Raw genomic sequence first — 13301 nt, 5'->3', positions numbered from 1 at the left:
GTGCTTGAATGGATAATTATATATCAATTGGACTGAATTTGTTAAAAGACAGAAATTAGTTGGAGCAGGAACATACATATGTACATATATACAATTGAGAAATTTTAAGATAATGCATTATCAAATGAAATTAAAGAGATTTATTACCTGCTCATAATAATTAATTTGAGTAATGATTTATAATAATAAGTGTTTGGGTCCAATTTAGTCAATTTGGGCCTGAGCACTAAATGATCCAATTAAAAGCCCAAGGTCAAGGTTCAACTCTCCAATTGCTCAAAAGTCAAAGGTCAGCCCACAAAGTAAGCCAATTTGGGCTAAAGCCCAACCTCTCCATGTATGATGAGGTATAAAAGCCATCATATTGACATACATTCATATTCCAATTCATATGCTCATTCTTGCATTCAGAAATATTCCACAAAAGCCTCAAGCTACAAACTCTCTTGCATAGTGTCTTCCTTTTACACATTGTACTGACTTTAGCATCGGAGGGGCCTTCCTCGGAAACACCCCCGAGGCTAGTTTACGTGTGTTCACTGTGCAGGAAACCTTCGGCCCAACACAGCTTGGACCGAATCCAGTCTTCTCCATCTCAGCGGACCTTCGGCAAGGTCCCATTGTTTTCAACCGAAACAATTTGGCGCCGTCTGTGGGGAAGACTTTCAAAAATCTTTAAGCCAAATTCCTAACCAAGATCATCTTGCAATTATCTTAGCAGCCATGGCTAAGAACCGCAAGAGCAAAAGCCTCCGTCAAGGAGCGGGCGAAAAGCCTAAGACCCCATCGCCCTCGCCGGACCGGAACTCTCCCAAGGGTGCCGGCTCGGGGGGAGGATCACACAAGGAGGATTCCCTATCTCCTATAATGCATGACTCTCAATATAGGCCGGACCACTCTCGGTCTAGCAGGGGTCAGTCTGATCATAGGACATATTCAGTGTCCCAAAGCCAACCATCGGCTGCACGGCCTCATTACCACACTCGGCCGGGGACCCCTTTGACGGGGCCCAGTTCGGAAGAGGTGGCAAGAGCGCTGGCAGTACTCATGGAGGCAATGAGGGCACAGAATATGCCACCGCCTCGTGATCAAACTCCTCCGCATACCCGGCATCAGCGGAGGAAGTTAGACCATGACGGTGGGAAGCTTCCTTCCTTCCGGGAACTGGAAGAGTGGGAGGAGGATTCTTGGAAAAATGAAAAACAGAGGAAAAAGAACTCTCAATTATTTAAAGGATCCTCATCCTCAAGACCAGCAGCGCATAAGAGCAGCAGCTCAGCTTCTCGGCCAGAATCTACTCGCCGGGAACCCGAGACTGCTCGCAGAAGCGTCCTTGACCGACTCGGCGGCCAGGAACCGAGCGTGCGTAGTCGCCTCTCGTTCCCTGCAGCCGAGGCCCAGACTTCCCAGCCAGGGACGAAAACCACTCCTACCTCTCTAAGAGGGCGGAGCGCGGTCCCTTCGGCCAGGAACAAGGGCAAGGCCATTATGCTTCCCGCTAGTTCACCATTCGAGCAATGGATACTGGAAGAGCGCGTACCCACGGTTAAAATACCGTCGCATATCACATATGACGGGACCACGGATCCGAAGGACCACGTGGCCTCGTATGAGACTCATATGCATCTTTGCCCCAGATCCGAGGCGACTTGGTGCAAATATTTCCCAACCACTCTCAAGGGGGTCGCGCAAGCGTGGATCTCCAAGGGAGTAAGGCAAGGCTCCATAACAGGTTGGGATGATCTGTCCTCCAAGTTCAGGAGCAAGTTTTCCACGGCAAACCGCCGAGAGAAGACTACCGCAGAGCTCATGGGTCTGCAACAGGGGGAAACCGAAAGCCTCCGAGACTACCTGACCCGTTTCAGTAACGAGTCATCAAGCGTCTCTCAGCTGGACCAGGGGCTAGCTGTTTTTGCAATGCAGAATGGCCTTCAGCCAGGAAAATTCCTAGACTTCATGGTCATGCATACCCCGCAGACCTTGGAGGAAGCTCTTAGTGCTTCGGATAAGTTCATCCGAGCCGAAGAATGGAATAAAGCAAAAACCCAACCTCAATCCGGGGGAGGGAAACAGAGGCAAATACCCTTGTCTGAAGGCCAAGGCCATAAGGCAAAGGGAAAATCAAAGGCTCCGGAGCCATCTCCGGCCAACGACCTAAAGAAGGACAGGTTTGCCTCATACACAGGCAGATACGAGTCCTACACTCCGCTCTCTCTTCCACGCGCCAAAATTTACAGTGTGACGAAGGAGGAGCAGAGTTACCGAAAGCCGAGACCACTCCCAGAGTGGTATCAGCGAAAAAATAAAAATCAGTGGTGTGAGTTCCACGAGTCTGCGGGCCACAACACTGAGGAGTGTATCCAGCTGAAGGACCAGATAGAGGACATGGTCCGGAAGGGATACTTGAAAAAATACATCGCGGATCACCGCGAGAAAAAAGAATCCGAGAGGTTAGCAAAGGACCCTCGGCAGGACCTTGATTTCCCCCGGAAAAACAGTAAAAAACAGGAGGGGAAATTCCCTCCGATCAATGTTATCTCGGGAGGAATATACTCTCGGAGGGAGCACAAGCGTCACCTTAGAGCTTTGACTCACCAGGTGAACAACGCTGACATTCAATCTCCCCAGTCGCCGGTGCCGAACATGACGTTCACAGCCGCCGACTGCCGGGGGATTACGTTCCCTCACGAGGATCCGTTGGTGATCATCGCCACGGTGGCCAACCACGACGTCAGTAAGGTCCTTGTTGACGGTGGCAGCGGAGCAAACATTCTGTTCCGAAAGGCCTACAACCAAATTAAGCTGAAGCCCAAGCACCTTACGCCGGTACCCTATCCGGTATCCGGGTTTAATGGGGCTTCAACTTATCCAGATGGGAAGGTGACACTTCCTGTCACCATCGGTTGCGATGAGGCAGCCCGGAACGTCATGATTGAGTTTTTGGTCATCGACGCTCCTTCAGTGTACAACGTGATTTTGGGGAGACCCATAATTCACGAGATCCAAGGGGTCGTCTCAACTTATCATCAGCTGATGATTTACGTATCAGATGCCGGCTTCCCCGAAAGGATACAGGGCAACCAAAAGGACGCCCGAAGGTGCAACTACCTCAAGCCATCCAGTAGTCGCCCAGATAACGACAAGGATGAGGAGGAGAAAGAAAAAGAAAGAGAGCCAAGCACAAAAAAGCCGAAAGGCCTAAGTGCTTCGGCCCAAGGATCCGTGCCCAGAGAAAAAGGTCCCGAAAGGGAGAAGGTTGACTCTTCAGCTGAGCCGCAAGACTCAGAGAGCCAGCCGAAGAACACAAAGACTGGGACACCTGCTGACATTGGCAGCAGACCAGATTCTGAAGAGTCCAGTCCATCGGCAATGGACATGGACCAACAGACTGAAACAGTTGAGTTGGCCGAAGGAGATGCTGAGAAATGTGTAACAATCGGGATGGACCTTGATCCTAACACCCGTTGTGAACTTATTCAGCTCCTTCGGGATAACAGAGATGTGTTTGCTTTCTCGGCAGCTGATATGCCCGGGATAAGTTCAGACCTCATCTCCCATAAGCTTAATGTTGACCCAGCGTGTCGACCAGTTAAGCAAAAGAAGCGGAATTACTCCGCCAATAAGAACCGAGACATCGCAGCCGAAGTCAAAAAATTATTGGAGGCAGGGTTCATTGAACCTTGCCAATATCCGGAATGGCTGGCAAATGTGGTGATGGTTCAGAAGCCCAATGGTACCTGGAGGATGTGCGTTGATTTCACGGACCTAAATAAGGCTTGTCCAAAGGATTTCTATCCCTTGCCAAGAATCGATCAGCTAGTCGATTCGACAAGTGGCCATGCCTTGCTTAGTTTCATGGACGCATTCTCGGGGTATCATCAGATCTTTATGCACCCCGACGATCGAGCCAAGACAGCATTCGTCACGAACGCTGGGGTGTATAATTACAAAATGATGCCCTTCGGATTGAAAAATGCGGGGGCAACCTATCAAAGGCTGGTGGATCAAGTTTTTGCCGATCAAAAGGGCCGAAACATGGAAGTCTATGTTGACGATTCAATCGTCAAAAGCAAAAAACTAGAGGACCATGTAAAGGACCTGGCTGAAACTTTCGCCACCTTGAGAAAGCATCAAATGAAGCTGAATCCGAAGAAGTGTGTCTTCGGCGTGAAGTCAGGGAAATTCCTGGGTTTCATGGTCAGCAAAAGGGGGATTGATGCCAATCCCTCTAAAGTCAAAGCGGCGCTCGACCTTCCTGAGCCGAAAACGAAGAGGGATGTTCAGCGGCTCACCGGAAGAATGGCAGCCCTTTCGAGGTTCATTTCCAGAGCTTCGGATAAGGGGTTACCCTTCTTCAAAGCCCTGAAACTCCCGAAAACAAAAGAGCTTGTTTGGGAGGAAGAGCAAAAAGACGCCTTTCAACAGCTTCGGGAGCATCTGGCTCAACTCCCAACGCTGGCTAGCCCAGTTGAAGGAGAAACTCTATACCTATATGTGGCCGTTAGCCCAGCCACCATCAGCGCAGTATTGCTGAGGGAAGAGAGTAAGAGTCAGCAACCGATTTATTTCGTCAGTCATACACTGACGGATGCCGAGACCCGCTATCCTCTACTCGAGAAAGTTGCTTTCGCGGTAGTGGTAGCTGCTCGGAAGCTGAGGCCCTATTTTGATTGCCATCAGATAGTGGTCTTAACTGATCAGCCGTTGGAAAAAGTTCTTGGCAAGGTTGAAAAATCCGGTAGGCTAGCCAAGTGGGCTTTTGAGCTCACCGAATTCAGCATCAGCTACCGTCCGAGGGCTGCCATTAAGGCTCAAGCCCTGGCGGATTTCTTGGCCGAATGCTCATACCAAGAAGTGCTGGACAGTGAAAAGAAAGTCTGGACCGTGTTTACGGATGGGTCTTCCACCGAAAACGGTTCGGGGGCAGGAGTAGTGATAACTTCTCCCGAAGGCAAATCCTTCGAGTATGCACTAAAATTTTCTTTTAAGGCCTCGAACAATGAAGCCGAATATGAGGCAGCAATCGCCGGCCTACAATTATGCATCTCCTTGGAAGCCGATCATGTCTGCTTAAAAACAGACTCTCAGCTAGTTGCATATCAGATCAGTGGCAGCTATGAGGCCAAAGAGCCCTCCATGATAGCTTATCTTGCCAAGATCAAATCAGTCATTGCAGAGCTGAAAACTTTTGAGGTTCAGCTGATCCCAAGGGGTCAGAATACTCAGGCCGATGCACTCTCCAAACTTGCTAGTTCATCTTTTACCGAGCTGAACAGGTCTGTATATGTAGAAGTGCGTCGAGTAAGAAGTGTCGACGAAGCACCTGAAGTGTGCTGCGCCGACCCAGAGCCTAGTTGGATGGAACCCATTTTAGCTTTTAAGCTTCGGGGAGAAACTCCTGAGGACAAAGCTTTGGCCTCCAAAATGAAGAGAACCAGCTCTAGGTTCATTGTCTTCAGGGGGGAACTTCTGAAAAAATGCTTCTCAGCCCCATTGCTGAAATGCGTGGGACCAACAGATGCAGATTATATCCTGCGGGAGATTCACCTCGGCATCTGTGGGAACCACATTGGGGGAAGAACCTTAGCCCACAAGGCATTGAGGGCTGGATATTACTGGCCCACCATGATCGCAGATGCTAAGGAGCTGGTTCGGAAATGCGAAAAATGTCAAAAATATGCTCCAGTTATCCATCAGCCAGCAAGGGATCTTCAGCCGATCCTTAATCCACTCCCGTTTGCCCAATGGGGACTGGATATACTGGGACCATTTCCAGAGGCTGTGTACCAGAAAAAATGGCTGATAGTTGGTGTCGACTACTTCAGTAAATGGATCGAGGCCGAAGCAGCCTCGAACATTACAGAGCAAACTGTCAGAAAATTTATCTGGCAGAATATCATCACTCGCTTTGGCATCCCGAGAGTATTTGTCTTCGATCATGGGAGGCAATTTGATAACTTACCGCTGAAGCGATATACAGATCAGTTCGGCATCAAACTGGCATACTCAGCAGTATGCCACCCGCAAAGTAACGGACAAGCCGAAGCAGCAAACAAACAGATCTTAAATGCCCTCAAGAAGAGGGTGGAAGATCAAAAGTCCAAATGGCTAGAGGAGCTCCCTGGAACCCTTTGGTCCCTTCGGACAACTGAAAAAGAGGCAACGGGCCACTCACCTTTTGAATTGGTGTATGGTGCCGAAGCCGTCCTTCCAGTGGAAATTGGCTCTGAGAGCCTTCGAGTGCACCATTTCTCGACTGAGAATGAGCGACTGATGAGGGAATCTCTCGATTTCCTCGACGAAGTAAGAGACTCAGCTCGAGATAAAATGGCGGCCTATAAGCAGAGAGTCAGCAAATTTTATAACCGAAGGGTCCATGCAAGGCCTCTCAAAATTGGAGATCTTGTCCTTCGGAATGCTGCTGCAGTTCAGAAAGGCCGAATCCATGGGAAGCTCTCAGCTACATGGGAGGGACCTTATGAAATTTATGATGAGCTTCAGCCAGGGACATACCGACTTCGGCAGTTGGATGGAACTGAGTTGAAAAATCACTGGAACGCTGATGTACTGAAAAAATATCATGTGTAAACCCTTCGGGGCAGAACAATCTTTGTAAGTACATTTTGAACTAATGAAAGGCCTTGGAGCCGCCATTTATATAAATATTTACAACTTTTTATCCTTTCAAAATTTTCTTTGTTCTATCTACTCTTTAAGGGTTTTTTATTCAGCCTCGTCTGAAGCCTTCGCCTTCGGGTAACTGGGTTTCAGATTGCTGACAAAACTCGTCTTTTTAAAGAACACTGGTCTTTCAGCTGAAGTCAAACTTCAGTAAGACTTGTTCTCCAAAGACATGAGTCCATGGACAATTCTGGGATATTGCCTTAACTGAGCCTTGTATCCCAGAGAGCCATTATCCGAAACATTGCCTTAAGTTGGCCCTGTGTTTCGGGTATCCATTTTTCAAAGATAGACAGAAAATCAAGGATAACAGCCTTTTTAAATCAGCCTCGTCTGAAACCTTCGCCTTCGGGTAACTGGGTTTCAGATGGCTTATAAAACTCAGTCTTTTTAAAGAACACTGGTCTTTCAGCTGAAATCAAACATCAGTAAGACCTGTTCTCCAAAGACATGAGTCCATGGACAATTCTGGGATATTGCCTTAACTGAGCCTTGTATCCCAGAGAGCCATTATCCGAAACATTGCCTTAAGTTGGCCCTGTGTTTCGGATATGCGTCTTCTTTAAGAACGCTGGTCTTTCAGCTGAAGTCAAACTTCAGTAAGACTTGTTCTAAAGAGGTTAGTCCCAGAAAGCTAATATCCCAAGCATTGCCTTCAGTTGGCCCTGTGTTTCGGATATCCAACTTTCAGACAGTCAATCTTCAGTAAGACTTGTATCCCAGAAGCATTGCATTCAGTTGGCCCTGTGTTTCGGATACCCATTTTGAAGAAGTTCAGAAATTGCTTATTTAACTGAAGTCATACTTCAATTTCTGTGGGGGCAAGAAGCACTCAGTGCAACTATGTTCGGCAGAGTTGAAGAAAAGAAACAGTAAAGCATTCAAAAGTAAAGCAACTGAAGAAAAGAGCATTAGATTAATATTTCTCAAAAATTGAGCTACAAGTTCAATAATTCAGTATCGGCAGCCGCCCACAAGCGGAAAATAACAGCTGCCGAAATACGTACATAAGCAAAAAAATAAAACTGCTGTACGACAAGGCAAGCTGAAGCAAAAAACAAGGCAAAAAACTCAGAAAGCGGCAAGTCTAAAGTTAAGCGCATGATGAACCGCAAGATTCTGAAGACGACTGCCCGAGTTCCTATGCTTCAGCCGGAGGATCAGACTGATCAGCGTTGAGCCCCATGGTGGCCTCAGCCCCAGCAGCAGAAGAAGCGGGCTTTGCACTTTGCCGAGCCTCCCTTTCCCTCTGCTCAGCTTCCAACTCCAGTCTTTCAGCTTCCTCTTCGGCTTCCTCAGCCTTAAGAATTTCAGCTTCAGCTGGAGTTGCATACTTCATGTGAGGGTCTTCGGGATTCTGGACCCACTCAGCACATTTAGACCAGTCCAGTTTCGGCTCAGCATGAAGGCAGACTCTTCGGCATACTCGGAATCCGTTTCTGAAACCCATCTCATATTCCTCTTGGGTGTAAACACGGACTTTGAGTAAAGCCTCAGCATCAGCCAGCTTCTTCTGGGTCTCCTCCAAGTCTTCCTTGGATTTCTTCAGCTCATCAGCGACTTTGGAGGAGGAACCCTTCAGCTCATTCAGCTCTTGCTGAATTTGGAAAGCCTTTGTCTGAGCCTGGGCCACTTCAACTTTCTGGATCAGCAATTGATCCTCAGCCTCTTGGAATTTAGCTCTTTGGGCTTCAGCAGCAGCAGCAGCCTCTGAGAGTTGGACGTCTTTGGCCAGGAGCAACTCTTCAGCAGCCATTCGGCTGGTTTCAAGAGCCTCTAGACGCTGCTGCACTTCAGCTTGTGCAGCAGTTCCTTCTTGAATTCGGCTCTCAATGGCAGCCTTGAATTTGGAGACGTCCACTCCCATATGCTCCTGGAGGAATTTTTCCCCTTCCATCAGTGGGGGAAAAACCTCCTTCTCCATAGCATCGCAGAAGGTTTTCAGGGCTTCGGCAGCTTTTTTACCGTACTCCTCAACCTCCTGCTGCTTCTCTTCAGCCGCTGCTTGCTTCAGCTTAGCAAGCTTAACTTCCTCTTCAGCCACCTTCTTTTCGTGCACAGCAGCGTCTACCCTATCTTGTAGGGTATCAATCAGCTCTACAGTGAGAGTCTGATTGTGCACGAACTGAAAACAGGAAGACAAAAAAAAAAATATAATAAATAAAAAAAAAAATGTATATATATATGAAGAGCTGAATTTCGGAGGAAATGAAGGAAAATTACCTGCATCATCAGCAGTTGGTTAGACCTGGCTGGGTCAGGAACTGATCTGCTGGATTCGCCCATCCCAGCAGTGGCCTTCAGCGACCAGATCCTTGCCCTGTCTACTTCGGACATGCCAGCAAAATTGCCGAAGTAGGCTGCAGCTCCTTCTCGGTTTTGACCCCATATGAGGTCCCAGATGTGATCTGGGATTGGAATTCGGGGGGCCGAGAAACCCATTTCTCCAGAATGCAGAGTCTGGAAAGAAGGGAAGGACGACGATGGAGCTTGATTAGCTTTGGTTGTCTCAGCATCGTCCTTCTCAGAGGAGTCAATTACTATGACCTCCTCTTCTTCAGGGGTGAGGACGAAAGCCTCAACCTCTCTTGCGATATCTGCCGTGAAGCCCTCAGCACTGGACATCACGGCATCTTTATTTTCGTGCTCAGCAGCACCCTTCTTGATTTCTTCTTGGACCCCTCCCTTAGGTTCGGGAGTTCTCTGATCCACCTCCATCTCAGGAGGTGGCGGAGGGGTCTTTTGAGGAGATTGGGGTGTTGGCTGGGGAACCCTCGGCGATCCATTGCCTTCCTCAGGTTCCCTTATTGCGACGCCGATGGTCATCGACCTCTGCTGAAAGTCATGAGGGCCGATGATGGCCATCCTTCGGCGCCTTTTCAGAAGGGGCTGCTCGTCCATATCTGAGTCTGAAGACTCTTGTATTTGATCTTCGGGACGAACAGGAGCTTTGCCTTCTCTGTGTCTGTTACTCTCTTCAGACTGTAACAGACAGGGGGGAAGAAGAGTGTGAGTAATTAAAAAAAAAAAAAAAAAAAAAAAAAAAAAAAAAAAAAAATGAAAAGAAAAAAAAGTTGTCTGAAGCTCACCGAGGTTTTCAGCAAAGCCTCGTCTTCTTTAGCTGCTCTAGCTGCAGCTTCGGCCTCAGCAGCTCTGGAGGACCCTTCTCCTCCTTCGCAAGCCTCAAGTACCCGTGCAACCTCTTCGGCTGTGCGGGCAGCTTCAGCTTCTTCGTTCAGCAGCTGAAACCAAGGGTCTCTCTTCTTCCACCAAGGCTTCTGCCTCTGATACAGAGCAACAGCCTCAATTTGGAAGTGGGAAGAATCCAGATGAACTTCCCTATGCCTCGGCTCAGTGATAGACGGGGCCCGTTCAGTTACAACTCGCTCTCGGTTAACACCAAAACGAGCGTAGTTAATACCAACGTTGGTCTCGTCCCGCTCTGAAAAAAGGGAAAGGGAAAAAGTTTAGCTCAGATATGTTGGCACAGCATAAAAAAGCAAAGCGAGAGAAGAAAAAGAGGTAGTTAAAAGCCTCGGCCCCAGCCGAAGAAGCTTACCATCCTTAAACTTTCGGCTGAGGCCAACAGCTGCTAGCATATTCTCTTGGAAAACGTAATGCGTATCGGGGAGCCAAGTCTCCGGGATATGCTGCATTCGACCACTCCCCCCCGGGTTCGGCAGCTTGCCGAAGATATGTTGCTGATCCAGGTTCGGATCCGCCCCGTTATCTGCGGGGGGACCTAGACTTCCCATTTCGGGATCAGGCTCAGCTAAGTACCGGGGAGCGCTGAAGACGCAAGGGTGGCCCGGATCTGTGGGTGCCCTAACCCAAATCCATTGACCTCTCCAGTCCTTGTCTGAAGAGTCATTTGGCCACATGGTCAAGTATTGGGGCCGGGACTCAATCCGATACCACCCAGAACCATGGCTTCCGTGCCCACTCTGAATATTTGGCACTAACCGATGGAGCTTTCTGAAGCAGTGCAGGTTCGGCACGTATTTGAAGAACTTGCAGACCCATAAGTATGTCATCACCCTTCGGATGCTGGTGGGGGTTAGCTGACATAGGGAAATGTTGTAATGGATCAGCAAGTCTCGGACGAAAACGTCCAAAGGGAACCTCAGCCCATACTGAAGCTGTCTCGTGTACACCCCCACATACCCCGGGGGTGGACGATGGATTCTATCGGATGCTGAGGGCATTCGGCACCAATATCCATCAGCTTCAAAAATGCCGTAGTGCAACTCAATTTGCTCAGCAAATCGATATTGATCGGCGTTCTCTACCCACCATGAGTAGGGGCGGTTCTTTATCATGGCCGAAGCGACTTCGGCATTCTCCCACTCTGAAAACCCAGGGAGGATATCCCAAAGGACAGCGGGAATTTCATCGTCCCGTCCAGAAGCACTCGGCTCATCCGTTCTTTGAGGAGGAGCCGAGGAAAGGGGAGTCGCCCTAATCCCTTCAGCAGGGTCAGACTCCGGCCTTTGACCATTCCAGGTCCCAATCCTATTCCTAGGATCGGGAATCGGCCTTGCTCTTCTTGGAGCACGGGCTCTACCTCTAACTCCTCTTGCCATGGATTATTTCGAAGAGAAAAGTCGAAAGAAAAGGGGAAGGAGTTCGAATTCGAAGAAAAATAAACTGAAATCAAAGGAATTTACCTTAATCTGAAGCGAAAGTTGCCGATTTACGAGTTCGTAGTGGCAAGTCTCAGTTTCTAAGCTCAATGCTCGGGGAATTTGCGAAGTTTTGATGCGGGTTCTTGGTTTCTCTCTCGAAGAATTCTGGGTTTGTGTTGGTGAATAAGTGAGGAGAATGACGCGCCTCTGTTTATATCTCCAGGTACGGGATACGAAGAGTCTGTGCTTTAATTTCTCTTAAATACCCACTAAGTAACCATTAAACACATGTCTTGTGATTAAACTGCCCATTATCCGTCCAACTTCCGCAAATCATTAACCGTTGTTATCTCATTAATTACGGTTTAAATTCAAATTTTTGGATCAATTAAATCATTTACTTCCCTCCTTTTCTGAGTTAAATCAAACCCGACCCGTCATCCTTCCAAATCGGGTCTGGGGGGCAAGTTGTTTGGGTCCAATTTAGTCAAAATTGGGCCTGAGCACTAAATGATCCAATTAAAAGCCCAAGGTCAAGGTTCAACTCTCCAATTGCTCAAAAGTCAAAGGTCAGCCCACAAAGTAAGCCAATTTGGGCTAAAGCCCAACCTCTCCATGTATGATGAGGTATAAAAGCCATCATATTGACATACATTCATATTCCAATTCATATGCTCATTCTTGCATTCAGAAATATTCCACAAAAGCCTCAAGCTACAAACTCTCTTGCATAGTGTCTTCCTTTTACACATTGTACTGACTTTAGCATCGGAGGGGCCTTCCTCGGAAACACCCCCGAGGCTAGTTTACGTGTGTTCACTGTGCAGGAAACCTTCGGCCCAACACAGCTTGGACCGAATCCAGTCTTCTCCATCTCAGCGGACCTTCGGCAAGGTCCCATTGTTTTCAACCGAAACAATAAGCATGTCACATCCTCTTTAATCAATAAAAGTAGATCACACATATATGTGGAAATTAAATCTAATGCAAAAAATTAACCTTGCTAGGATGATGTGATGACCAGCCATGCATTAAAAGAAATTTAATTTTTTAAAAGAGTAGTAGTTAGTAGCCAAATACATTTGGAAAACAATAATCAACTTTCTTTGAGATAGTGACTAAAAGATCGATATTTAAAAATCAGACCATGAAAGTGATGCCATAAAATAACATGACATAATATAACACTAAGTTTATTTAAAAGTCAAATGATGCATGAACCTAGCTAAGCTTGCTAACATGCTTAAAATTGAAGTATGATTGCATTTACAAATTGATGATAAATCTATTTAACGACCTAGTATATCTTCACTTCTCACCAGACCTACACATCGTATACCACTCCAAGCTCCAACTGAGCTTATAAAAGCCTAACTTGTATATGAATCAACTAAACTCAATTCGAACGATTCAAATTGACTCGACGAAGTAACCTCCTAATTTAAATAGACACCTAATCATATACATAGATTTCCTCTTATTGAAATTTGACTGTATATCTACCATATTCCGAACTAACTATATAATACAATGTAATTTATATATGTGGAAAATAAAGACCTTAAATGAACCCTTTGACGTAAGATTAGGAAAAACTTATATCTTATTTTTTTTTATTTATCTAATTGCATAACATATGTAAAATTTGAGCACGTAGGTACATGTGTAATACTCCCATATGCTAAGATTCTATCAACAACTTTAGATAATTAATATGGACTACTTGAACCCTCATGATTAAAACTCTACCTCTCCACCACTAATTACATCAAAGATAATTCTGATATTCATGAAAATTAAAAGGTCCAAAAAGTTGGTTCGAAGGAAATTAAATACTTGGGATAGAAGAAAGCATGTAAAATAAATTGATAGCCTAAAAAAAAAGAAGGCAAAAATCCACACGGCAAAATAGTGGAAGAAAGCAATACCCTTTTGATCGAGCTTCAATTTATGTGTACAGTTTGTTAGGTGTGTTCATTTAAAGGCCGGTTTCTA

The sequence above is a fragment of the Chenopodium quinoa genome, unplaced genomic scaffold, assembly GCF_001683475.1.
Source record: "Chenopodium quinoa cultivar QQ74 unplaced genomic scaffold, ASM168347v1, whole genome shotgun sequence".
Classification (NCBI taxonomy): domain Eukaryota; kingdom Viridiplantae; phylum Streptophyta; class Magnoliopsida; order Caryophyllales; family Amaranthaceae; genus Chenopodium; species Chenopodium quinoa.
The sequence above is the reverse complement of the archived record's forward strand: the minus strand, read 5'-3'. Positions refer to the sequence as shown.